This window comes from Hibiscus syriacus, unplaced genomic scaffold (assembly GCF_006381635.1).
Source record: "Hibiscus syriacus cultivar Baekdansim isolate YM2019G1 unplaced genomic scaffold, ASM638163v2 tig00110324_pilon, whole genome shotgun sequence".
Classification (NCBI taxonomy): domain Eukaryota; kingdom Viridiplantae; phylum Streptophyta; class Magnoliopsida; order Malvales; family Malvaceae; genus Hibiscus; species Hibiscus syriacus.
The window spans coordinates 207,155-213,786 of record NW_024062682.1 but is presented as its reverse complement, the minus strand read 5'-3'; the positions used below and the strand labels follow the sequence as shown (position 1 = coordinate 213,786).

Below are 6,632 nucleotides of genomic sequence, written 5' to 3'. Positions count from 1 at the left end.
ACTTGATGGTTTAAAAATTTATCTTTTAGTTTAGTTGTTTTCTCTACTTGATATCAAATTTGAAAGTTTAACTAGATTAGAGGCTAAATTGGTGAGATTTTTTTATTATTGATGCAATCATCAGTTGGATCGATTGTTATGCAATTGGATTTTAGATTTTTTATTATGAATGAAGTTCTAAATTAAAAAAAATAGAAAACATTGAATAAAAAATGTATTTGCTTAAATGTTGTTATTGTAATATTTAATGTTGCTTAAATGTAATTAAAATAGAATACATATTGTTTCATAGTCACTGTTTTGCCAAAAGCCTTCATTACGGTCAATATGATTCAAATTAATTAACACATTGCAGTACTCTTATTCTAAATAAGCCATTGCCGGCATACAGTAAGGGATTTATGTAAAAGTTCAAACACTGATCAGTTGTCGGATGTTTGGATTCGAGTATGAGTGTTCTTCAGTGAAAATAACGAACGTTACCATTCTCCTAACTCATGTACATGAGTATTCCTAGGCAGAAGATAATTATTGGTCTTAGAGATCAAGTTGGTGGAGCTTTCCCTGAAAAATATTTAAGTGAAATATTCAAAACATGTAAGAGAAGCTCAGCCGCAGCCTGAGTATCATAAACAACTAGTGGTTTACAATTTTTAAAAATGAAATCAGATATTTCAAGTTCACATCGACAAAGTCTAAATCACTTTAACAGATGAATCCAACAGCTTGATAACAAAAATTCAATAGGTAATACCTGAAAGCCATCGCTAATGGAAGGCAACACGGAGATCTGCAGGTTGGAAGGGAGAGTCGCTTGGAGAAGTGCTCCTTGAATCTCCACGCCATGCGCCTGAACTTGAGCAGCAAACTGCAAGTTCCACAGCACATCCTCAATAGAAGGTCTCTCTGTCGGGTCCATTAGCAGACATCGGACACAAATTTCCATCATCGTTTTTAACGACTGATCAGAGCAAGATGTCTGAACTGCTGGATCAGCTATGCTTCTAGTTGCATCATCGGTTGCTACAACCGCTTGTAACTGCACAGGATTGTACGACAATGAATTAAGGATTCATTCGAGAGTTTGTTTGTACAGTCAACAAAGGTAACACAGTATTCTTTTTAACTGATGCAAGGAAGAACAGTTTTCCAAAGCCACTTCATAGTTTTCGAATAATGGCGGTCTAGTGAGGACATATTATTCATGATTTTGCATCAACCAATATGAACCCTACTTCATCTAGAAACAAAAAAAAACGATGCAGAAAATACATAGAAGCCATCATATCATGGTAGTACAAATTCTCTCTGTTGCTTCAACTACATTTTTTCTCGTATCTGTTACATATTCGGACGTAGATATGATGATATAACCCTCCAAATATATAGAAAAATATTTGAAAAGACTGAACATACTCGTGCCACACACATAAGTGTATCCGGAACTCACACTGAATCCAAGTAACATCGGAAATTTCTACTATCGGATTCAAACATATATTATTGTTGTGATGAGAAATGGAGGGAAAGGGAAATGATACAACTATTGTAACATCTCTAAAGACTATGATTTACCTGATTTTTGAGAATCTGAACTTCATTCCTGGATTTGATGGCCTCCCCATAATCATTTCTAATAAAATCACTCCGAAATCATAGACATCGACCTTATCTTCATAATTTACCCTGTCAAGTAACAAAAAGACAGGCAACACTTTAGCCGAACTTCATACTTTAGATCCTCCTATGTTCGGATATGGGTATGTGTCCCGCAATAATATATATGTGTGTGTGCGCGTGCATTTTTGTGTTCATGTGTGTATTTGGAGGATCACCACTATACCAGTCACCTATGTTCAAATGTATCACAGATGTTGGAGGTATATAATATCAAATTTAGAAAAAATATCTATTGTATGAAGAATAAGATTTCAGAATAATCAAAGAAATTACTTATTTTGCAAGTAATGTTATGTATTTCTTTGCATGAGTTTCACTTTTAAACAAATCATACAGATAAATCCAATTAAGATACTTGTTTATGAGAATCTGACAGGCTGTTATATATTAAAAAGCTATGTTATTTGTACTCAAAAGAGTCTGACATGGATATGTATTTAAAGGGACTTTGGAGGATCATACTCAAACCCATCTTATATATGCATTTAACACGATACTTTGAAAAATGAAAAACCAGAGCATAAGCATCACAAACATCTTAGTTGAACAATCTCTGTTCATTACTGTATAATTTCGGTACCATAAAGGATGTCATTACGAACCTTGAACTGTTACTGAGATCCTTGGGTAGAGCAGATGTTCTGTCACCTACCTGCGAGAATGAGTAGTGAAAATATTATCTCACACCATCAATTTCAAGGAAGCAAAACGTCCGAAAACATCTGTTAAAATGGAAACAATGTTCTTTATTGTTCATACCTTCCCTGCACTCTCTGCTAACAAGGGCAGGTTGTATCGGCTAATCTTTACTACAAGATTCTGGTCCATCAAAACATCGGTTATTTTCAGATTATTCGAGTAAACACCAGGCACGATCCCCGTGTGCAAAATTGGGCCCTTTGCAATCCCTATCGCAGCGGATATGCGTTGTGGCCATGTAAGTGATCTTTCAGAATGTCCTTCTGCCAACAAGAATGTCAGTTATGAAAAACCACCCGAGGTAATATTCAGGTTTTTTGGGGATGGAATGCCAGGAAAATAAAATTTTAACAAAGAGATTTAGAATTACCAGATATCCAGCTCCTTAGAGTTCCATTTGGTATGTATTCAAAGATGAGAAATATTCGGCTGACACTTGAGTCATCCAAGTAGCACTCAAAGCAGTGACCAAGAGCACTGGCTAAATGGCGGCATCTTAATTTCGAAAACATCTCTACATGGTGCATAAAGCTTTGAGTGCTGTGGCTTTTTTCATTTTGAGGCATCTAATGGCCACGAAGGTGCCATCTCTCAGACGACCCCTATACAACTGAAATCGTAAAAGCAATGAGTTAAAACATTTTACAAAGAAGTTATCAAAAAAGGGATTTTATTAAGGAATTTTTCAGTTATTTTGGATTTTGGATAATAGGAAAATGAAAATATAACTTCATCAGGCTCATAGTTGGAGAAAACCATGGGAGCAAATGCACTGCTACAAGAAGAATGTACCAGGTGAAAATTATGCATATCACGTACCTGCCCTTGAGATCCTTCACCTATAAAAGCAGTAGTGTCGAAGTTGTTCGTGGCATCCTCAAGATCTTCTAGTGAAAAGGTTCGATAAGATGGAAGTCCGAGTGCTCCTAGCTTCATTGTTTGAGATATGTACCCTTCAAGTAGCCGCAAAATATTGTTAGATTGGAATCATTGTTGGTAACTACAAAAAGAGAGATCGAGAGAAGCCTTACTTGCATCGGATAGTAACTTCGATGTGTATGCAATTGATGCTTTCTCCGTAATCAGTCTTGTAGTTGGTTTATTGATCGTCTTATTTGCACTCAATCTCTTAACAAGCATGAATATGAGACCCATAAGTACTATTCCACCAATGATTCCTCCGGTTATCCCAAATGCAAGAGAGACTTTCGAAAGTTTGGACTTCTTACGCTGAGGTAAGATTCCCACAGCGAAGGCTTCATTTCGACAGAAGGTAACTGGATGTTGGTTTTCAGTTCCAGTTGTGATGCAGTTTCGCCTATAAAGGAAAACTGCGTCTTTAGAATCTGAAAGACAGCTGGGCAAGTGTCCAGTCAAAAGATTCGAGGACAAATCCACAAACTCAAGTTCTGCATTGCAAGAAGTATTTTCGAAGAGCTTCCCGGTGAGTTTGTTGTCTGATATATTCAAGTAAGTAATGGAAGGGAGGGATAACAATGACAGCGGAAATGGCCCAATAAATCGATTGAATGACAGGTCTAGCCATTGAAGTTGGTAAAACGAGCTCAGTTCAGACGGAATGCCGGATCTAAACCTGTTCTTTCCCAGTACAAGGTGGATCAACTTGTTGCCTAGCCGAGGAAACCGAGGTCCAAATGCATTATCTTCGAGATCAAGCTCTTGAAGATTTGTCAAACCGCTAAAATCAGGCAATTCTCCTTGGAAGTGATTATGTGAAAGTGCAAGAACTCTGAGATTCTCCAACATGCTAAAAGAACCAGGCAAAGATCCATTAAACAAATTCTTCCTCAAACTCAGAACAGTCAAAACCGGAAATGAACCTAGCCATTCAGGCAGCTGACCGGTAAACATGTTTTCATCAAGTATGAGCGTCTGAAGGCTGGTTATAGATGAAAGCTCATTAGGGATGGTTCCGTATAGTAAATTTGAAGTTATATTAAGTATCTCTAATGACGACAAACGTGAAATTTTACCAGGCAACGGCCCCATAAACCAAGAGAAACCAATGTGAGTACTCTCAATCAGGAAGCTTAACAAGTGTTGTGACAAAGGAATCCATGGAAAAACTTCTAGGTAATGAAGGGACCCCTTTATTTCCAATTATATGCAACTGAGTTATGCTTTCTTCATAGCACACAACGGTTACTTTAGCCGTAGGTTCAGCATTGCAAAAGTCGACAGAGCTATTCCAGCTACTCAGAAAATCAGGATAATTCAAAAGCAACTTAAGTCTTAAAAGGGTATGAGTCTGGGAGGATTGTAGTTGCTCTGATTGATTGATTAAGAGTAAAATTACACCGAGAAATACAAACGCCTGATACTTGAATCCTCTAGCCATTGGAAATATATCGAACCAACATTAAAGGAAAAGCACTGAGCATTCAAGGACTAGAAAATGAGCATAAGTTGTAGTTTGTAAATTATCAATCACTGAAGCTCACATGGACGAAGCTCTGCAAACATTACCATAATCATAACATTTGGAAAATGAAACAAACTCAAATGGATACAAAAAAGAACCGGGATTTGAAGTATAGCATAGAATTATCTTTTAAGTTAAGATACTCAGAAGTAAACAATTCAAACAAAATCTGGTAATGTAGTGTTTAAAGTATTATTGCTACCTCTTGAGAGAGAAGATTGAACAGAATCCAGCTCAACTGGTGGTGGTGCCCTGCAAAACCAGAATCTCTTTCTTCTTAAAACTCCTCAAAAGGTAGATGAAGACAAGTTTGGACCAGAAATTGCTTGCTGGAGAGAGTACTTGAGAGTTTTAAACTATTCACAAAGACCAACTTAAGAATAAATAATTATGACTTCAAAATGAAGAAAGTCCAAAGCCAAAACCCCCTAAAAGAACATAACTTCTCCAAGTAACTTAAACCAAATTCAGCTTATGGAGTTTCACTTGCATTTCACACTTCACCAGTTCAAGCAAAGAAACTAAACCTGTGTCAATTTCAGCCAAAGACAGGTAAGTAACACGGACTCAAACAAACTTTGTAAACAGACAAATATTTCACACAAAACCTAACCTGTAAATCCCAGGAACAGACATTTCAAGTTTTATTTTTCAATGAAAAAAAAACTTGGGGATTTTCACAAACAAGTTCCTTACTCTTTCAATAAACCTTTTCTTTTTTTTACCTCAAAGGGTCTAAAGAGAAGCCATAGCTGAACAAAAAAAAACTTGGGAATTTTCACAAACAAGTTCCATACTCTTTCAATAAACCTTTTTTTTTACCTCAAAGGGTCTAAAGAGAAGCCATAGCTGCACTCATAAAAAGCAAAAGGGAGGGGGGAGGCAATCCTCTGTACCCTTTATTCCCCATTACTCAGAATTGCCATACAAACCTAAAGAGAAGCCATAGCTGCACTCATAAAAAGCTAAAGGGAGGGGGGAGGCGAACATGTTAATGAAGATTATCAACATGCAAAATGTTAATTGTAGGTTTGGGTGTCGCTGTCAGGGTCTAGTGACATTTGGCTTTCTGTGGGGCCCTGTCGTGTCCTGTCAGTCATATACTCGAAGCCATCGACCCCACTTTTCGATGTTGCAGTCTGTTAACTTTGGCGCCTTTCCTTTTCATTTTTCTGCTTCATTTTGTTTTCTTCTCTGTCTCTCTCTCTGCTGCTTCGCCATTGCAGCTTGGCATTGTCGGTAGTTAAATTCCACATCTTTATGGGTTAGGCAGGATCAAATTATATATTTAATATTGAATCAGAAAATTAAATTTAAAAAAAACTGACCAATTTTAACATTCATTTGAGTCTTTTTTTTTAGTTTAGGGATTCTGTCTGTGAATCAAATAAGGAATCAGTGGACCTCGAAGATGGAGCAAATAGTGCAGATGTTTGGCAAAGACATGTGTAGGCTTCAAGTTGAAGACAAAACAATTTTGGGGAAACTCTTACAAACTCAATAAATTTACAGTCAAACTCTATTATTAATGGTATGGACTGAGGTAAGCTTTATATTTACTTCAAATCATCTTTATCAAATCTCTCCTATACATATATTAGCATCATATTGAATGATTCTGGGCAACCATCAAATAAATAAATGGTTTCATACTCATATTATAATAGTTTGATCTATTTTTAATATATTTTTACTTATAAATATGGCATGAATATAGGGAGTATGAATTATACTTGATTTATGTCTTGAAACTCAATGAGGCAACTTCCCCTGTAGTGCTAGCCAGACTGTCCCTCACTACTTTGTGCGT

General features: G+C 36.6%; 1 long non-coding RNA gene and 1 pseudogene across 2 annotated transcripts; both read right to left on the bottom strand.

Moving 5' to 3' along the window:
- Window positions 1-745: 745 nt before the first annotated feature.
- Window positions 746-4,738, bottom strand: LOC120117923 (annotated as a pseudogene).
- A 22-nt stretch (window positions 4,739-4,760) lies between these two features.
- LOC120117924 lies at window positions 4,761-5,782 on the bottom strand. Of its 2 annotated transcripts, none has more exons than XR_005515702.1 (3): window positions 5,581-5,782; window positions 5,025-5,488; window positions 4,761-4,853 (listed from the first exon to the last, which is right to left on the bottom strand). It is a non-coding gene; the product is annotated as an uncharacterized LOC120117924 (long non-coding RNA). The 2 variants fall into 2 exon arrangements; XR_005515703.1 differs by having other exon boundaries at window positions 5,025-5,349; window positions 5,436-5,589.
- Window positions 5,783-6,632: the final 850 nt, after the last annotated feature.